General features: G+C 35.5%; 1 pseudogene; it reads right to left on the reverse strand.

Annotated features, from left to right (window-relative positions):
* Positions 1-866: 866 nt before the first annotated feature.
* Positions 867-5,770, reverse strand: LOC108312594 (annotated as a pseudogene).
* Between the last annotated feature and the right edge of the window lie 339 nt (positions 5,771-6,109).

A 6,109-nucleotide genomic window follows, 5' to 3' on the forward strand; every position in this document is an offset into this window, starting at 1 on the left:
AAATAGGTATTTTTCATTTTAGATATTTTTCCAGACTCACTCTATATGATGGTTAATTTTACGTGTAAGGTTGCCTGGACCATACGGTGCCCAGATATTTGGTTAAATATTATTCTGGATGTGTCTGTGAAGATGTTTCTGGATAATATTAACATTTGACTTAGTAAACTAAGTAAAGAAGATTGTTCTTCCTAGTGAGGAAAGACTAATTCCTTATAAGAAACCAGTCTGTATGTGTGTGTGTGTGTGTGTGTGTGTATGTATCTAGGTATACATGTATGCAATGTACTCTGTGTGTGTATATGCTTATGTGCTCTCTCTATACACATATATTATCTGTGTTTGTTTATATATACACACACATATACAATTTGTGTTTGTGTTTGTGTGTGTGTGTGTGTGTGTGTCTGTGCATAGTCATACTTACATTGATATTTTGGTCAACAATGGGCCAGATATGTGACAGTGCTCTCATAAGATTATAATGGAGCTGAAAAACCTCAATCACCTAGTGGCATCTCAATGATCTTGTCCCTAGGTAGGCCTCAGATAATGTGTGTACATCTTTTTTTTTTTTTTTTTTAAATAAAACAGCTTAAAAAGTAAAAAATAGAAAAAAACTCCTAGAATGAGGATATAAAGAAAGTATTTTCTCAAGCTGTAAAATGTACTTGCATTTTAATCTGTTATTACAAAAGAGTTAAAATAGTTAAAATGCTTATTGGGTAAAAAAATAATAATAAGCTAAGGTAAATTTATTATTGGATAAAGACAAATACTTTTATTTTTTTTAACTTAATGTAGCCTAAATGTATTTTTTTGTTTGGGTGGGGGCGGGTAGTCAGGGACAGGGCAGGGGAGAGGGCTCAGTCTTTCTTGGCAGCGGCTTCCCTCATGGTGGCCAGGGCATTGCTCAGCTCCTCCCGCTTCCTCTTGGTGCGGATGCGTGTCCTCACGCTTTTCTTGATGAACTGAGAGCCCGTTTGTCCTTGGAGACCTTCAGTAACTCCATTGCACACCGCTTGTACCATGCAAAGCCGCACATCTCGTGGATCATGTCCCCCATGAACTTGGTGTGTTTGGTCAGATGCCCGTGGCGGGGGCTGTGCCTGGGCTTGCTCACGTTTTTTGGTCACCTTGTGGCCCTTGTTGAGGCCCACGGCCATAGGGTGGCGAAGGGCTGTGGCTGCTGCTCTCCAGTGGTGGCCGTGGTGGTAGCTACAGTTTTTATAAAATCTAGCAGTGTCCTATGCCTTCATTCACTTATCACTCACACATGGACTCACCAGAATGGCTTCTAGATTCTGCAAACTCCATAGCATTGCCCTATATAGATGCGCCATTTTTTATCTTTTATATTTACTGTACCTTTCTATGTTTATATACAGATACTCATTATTATCTTACGATTGCCCAAGTATTCAATATAGTAAGGTGCTGTACAGATTTGTAGCCTAGGAGCAATAGGCTGTACCCCATTCATAAGTTTGTAAGAACACTCTACGTTGTTCACACAATTACTACATTGCCTAATGACACATTTATTAGAACATTATTAAGTGATTTGTGACTATATATAAGCATCTGTGTATACATATATATATATATACACACTCTGTTTATATGTATTCTATATACATATATATTATCTCTGTATATATATCTATATAGTACCTATAGATATTCTGTATGCAGATATATATTCTCAGAATATATACATATAAGTATACAGAACATATATACATAGACAATGTATACATATATACATGTATATGTATATAGACACACACTGATTACAAGAAATTGTCATTGTCATGGTTAATTTTATATGTCACCTTGACTGTATCATGGGGTACCCAGATTAAACACAATTTCTCCATATGTTCATAAGATTAGCATTTGAATCCATGGATTCATTAATGTAGATTGTCCCCTGCAATGTAGGTGGACATTATTCCGTCCACTGAGGGCCTGAATAGAACAAAAAAGTTGAGGAGCAGAAATTTGCCCCTTTTTCTTCCAGCATGCCTACTTTAGCTGAGACATTAGTTCTCTTGTTCTCAGACTGGAATTTACACTGTTGTCTTCCCCAGTCTTCATGCTTTCTGACATGGATGAGAATTACAACATTGGCTTTCCTGGGTCTCCACCTTGCAGATGGCAGAACATGGGACTTCTCAGCCTCCATTAGCATGTGAGCTAATTCCTCATAAATTCATTTGTGCATGTGTGTGTGTGTCTCTCTCTCTCTATATATATATATAATTAATATAATACATTAATATATAGAATTAATATTATATATTATGTTAATATCATATAGTATATTATTGTTATATGTATACTATATTAATATACTATATATAATATTATTTTAAATGTTCTGTTCCTCTAGAACCACTCTTGGTATCAAAATCTGTGTTATTCAGGATTCTCCAGAACTAGTATGATATATACTTATATATATCTCCTTATTATTGATCTTTGCAGTCAAGGATAATCATTTCAAGACAATTACGTAATCCTCTTTGTTTTTACTTTGAAAACCTTTGTCTCCTTTTACCTTCCTGAATATGCGCATAGTTTACTATCACATGAGCATTCCCACTGCAATGCTCTATCCCTCAGTAAACCAATAGGATATACATATCCTATTTTTACCAAGAGTGGTTCTAGAGGAACAGATTAGGAATGAGTTTCCTGAATTGGTTCCAGATTTTCTGAAATTGGGTCTCTAATATGACTAGATTTAAAGATACTAATGACTCTACTTTTAGTAGTAAAGAAAGCCTTGATAATCCATGGCATGATCTAGAAATAGAGATACACCAACATGTAACTCTAGCCTAGGAGAGCTGCAGGTATGAGACATACAGATTTCTACCACAAAAGCTGCTGTGTACGCTGTTCCCATTAAAGTCACAGGAGCTGGGCTGCCTTGGGGCCTTAGAGATCCAATCCCATCCCAGTATGTACAGAAGGGTAGAAAAGGAATCAAGAAAGATTATTTTAGTCTTATTATTTAATTTTGTATATCCTGATGGAGGTTGGACTTACTTGGGGCCAGTTATCCCTTTCTTTTTGCCTGCTATTTCTGCCTTTTGGAATAGGAATGTTTATTCTATGCCTATTTTACTGTTGCATTTTGGAAATCGATAATGTGTTTTGATTTCACAGGCTCACAACTGCAGAGAAATTTGCTTCAGGATGAATTGTACTTTGAATTTTATCTATGTCTGATTAGATGAGACTTTAGATTTTGGAATTTAGAGTCAATGTTAGAATGAGATAAGATTTTTGAGGCTTTAGGATGGAATAAACATACATTGTATATAAGAAGGACATGACTTTCAAGGGACCAAAGTAGAATATCCTTGTTTGCATGTTTGTCTCCTCCAAAACTCATGTGGAAATTTCATTGCCATTGTGATACTATTGGGAGGTGGGACATTTAAGAGGTGTTTAGGTCTGAAGGTTTCTAGCCTCATAAATGAACAAATTCTGTTTTCATGGGAATGAATGAGTTCACCCCCTCTTTCACACTCTGTCTCTCATACCTTTGAAATGATGCAGCAGGAAGGCCCTCACCAGATGTGAGCTCCTTGATCTCGGACTTCCCAGCCTTGGGAACTGTAAGAAAAAAATTAGTTCTTTATAAAGTATTTAGTCTAAGATATTCTGTTATAACAATAAAAATGAACTAAGGTAGTTATCCAGAAGGCTGATTTGCTCTGAATCTGTAACCAATATGTGGCACTATTTCTCTAATAGTCAGGATTCACGGGTCTAGGAATTAAGGGGTGGAAATTGTACCTGCACCACTTTCTATTATTTCCAGTGACCCACTAGCAAAGTTTTTGTTTACTCATCCCACAATTATATGTAACGCTGGCTGGCTAGAAGTCTCAGCTCTAGAAGGATGAATGCTTCCACCTGGAGACACACAATGATTTCATTGAACTAGAAGTTAAGATTGCCACTCAGCCATCAGGCTCTTCATGCATCTGAATCAACAGCAAAAAAGAGAGTTACTGTGCTGGATGGGGTGACTGATTGACTAGTGAAGGAAAATTGGATTCTCACTTCATAGTGGAGGTAAGGAAACTATGTCTAGAATATATAGGAGATTTTTTAGTATTACCATGTTCTGAGATCAAGTTCAATAAAAAGCTACAACAACCCAATTTAGGCAGGATTGAGGAGTAATCATCCTACTAATGAGTTTCCAACAAGTTAAAGACCAACCAGCTGAGGTGCTTGCTAAAAGCAAAGGAAATCCAGGGAGGGTAGTAGAAAAAGGTAATTAAACATGCCAGCTATGACCACATGAACAGTTACAGAAAAAAGGACTATAATTGTCATGAGTGTTTTTTCTTATGTCATCATATGTATATATACAGCAAATATCTGTTTTCTTCCCACTCTCGTTTATTTCTCCTATAACATACAGTATTCACATCACATCATAGTTTAAGTATTATTAATTTTACATAATAGTATTTCAGTTATAGAATACTAAGTGGAAAAGTAAATACCATGTAAATATTTTATTTCTTTTTTTCTTCTGGAAGGGATTAGTTCATTTTTGGTTGTACTAAGATAGTCATATCATGTTAAGTGAAATTATGATTTTGTAATTACCTTTATTTGTAGATTAAGCATAGATGTATGTGAATAAAGTATAGATGTATATGAATTAATAAATAGAAGTACAGATGTATATGAATGAATGAAGAAGATGTATGTATATGAAGCAAATTTGACAAGGGTGAAGTTATGATCACTTACTTTATGTGTCAACTTAACTGGGTCATGAGGTGCCAGATATTTATAATGACATTATTTTGGGTGTGCCTCTATGGTGGTTCTAGATGAGATTAACATTTGAAGGGATAGACTTAGGAAGTGAGATGGCCCCCTCCAGTGTTTGTGGGCCTTATCCAAGGTGTTGAAGTCCAGAGTATAGTAAAAAGCTGAGTAAGAGATAATTCCCTTTCTCTGCCTAATGGTCTTGAGCTGAGGTCTTGAGCTTGTAACTGAAACCTACACCATTATCTCTCCTCATTCTTGGGCCTATGAGCTACAAATCCTGGGACTTCTCGGCCTCTGTAATTACATTAGCCAATTCTTCAGAATAAATCAATCTTTCTTTCTGTGTATTAATGTTTCCTTATCTCTCTTGCTCTATGTGTGTGTGTATATATGTATGTATATGTGTGAGTATTCTATATATATTGTATGTATAACCCATATATTATATATATCCTATGTATATTCTCTATGTATATGTCTTATTTGTGAATCTTGATTAAGCCTCTAGCATTCAAGCTTTTTGATTCACATTTGAATTTAGTATAGTTATTTTTCCATTTCTCTTATCTCCCTTTCAGAGTACATGTTCCTTGAGAACCAAAAAAGGTCTTTCCCCACAATGAAATATTTTTGATAGCAGGATGACTGTATCTATAAGATATAGCATAGGGCCAGAAACATAGTGAGTTCCAAATAATCAATTGCTGAATAAGTTAATATTCCTAACTTATTCTCACTTAATAAATATTTATTAAGTTGGACATTGTGAGAAACTCGCTATTTAAAAATTCACTTTTATATCTTCTACAGAGTGTGCTGCACTTGGTTAATGTTCAAACATGTGTGTTGAATGTACAACATAGAGAGTTTTGAAAGATTATAAACTGGTAACCTGATTTCCTTCAAATAAAGATAAAGTTAAGGTCATCTTAAATTACCTTGACAGTTCTAATGCCATTTCTAGCATAATTCTAACATTTCACTTGGTAAATTCTATTTTCTGAGTTAAAGATAATATAAAGGGCCAATGTACTGAAAACGAATTATGACACTGGTTTACAGCTATAAGTAATTTCAGGGCTATGCCAAAAGCACTTTTAACATGGCCTTACTAGCCCAGCATGGGGAAAGATCTGCTGTTGTGCCATACCACTAGACTTTGGAGAGTATATAATCACTTCCACAGAACTTCTAGAACAAATGGCAAGCGTGCCACCAAGCTGGTTGACACTAAGTCTGGGTGCCAATCCAGGATTTTATTAAAAGAAGCAATTATAATAGAATAGCTCACCAACAT

The sequence above is a fragment of the Cebus imitator genome, unplaced genomic scaffold, assembly GCF_001604975.1.
Source record: "Cebus imitator isolate Cc_AM_T3 unplaced genomic scaffold, Cebus_imitator-1.0 Scaffold127, whole genome shotgun sequence".
Taxonomy (NCBI): domain Eukaryota; kingdom Metazoa; phylum Chordata; class Mammalia; order Primates; family Cebidae; genus Cebus; species Cebus imitator.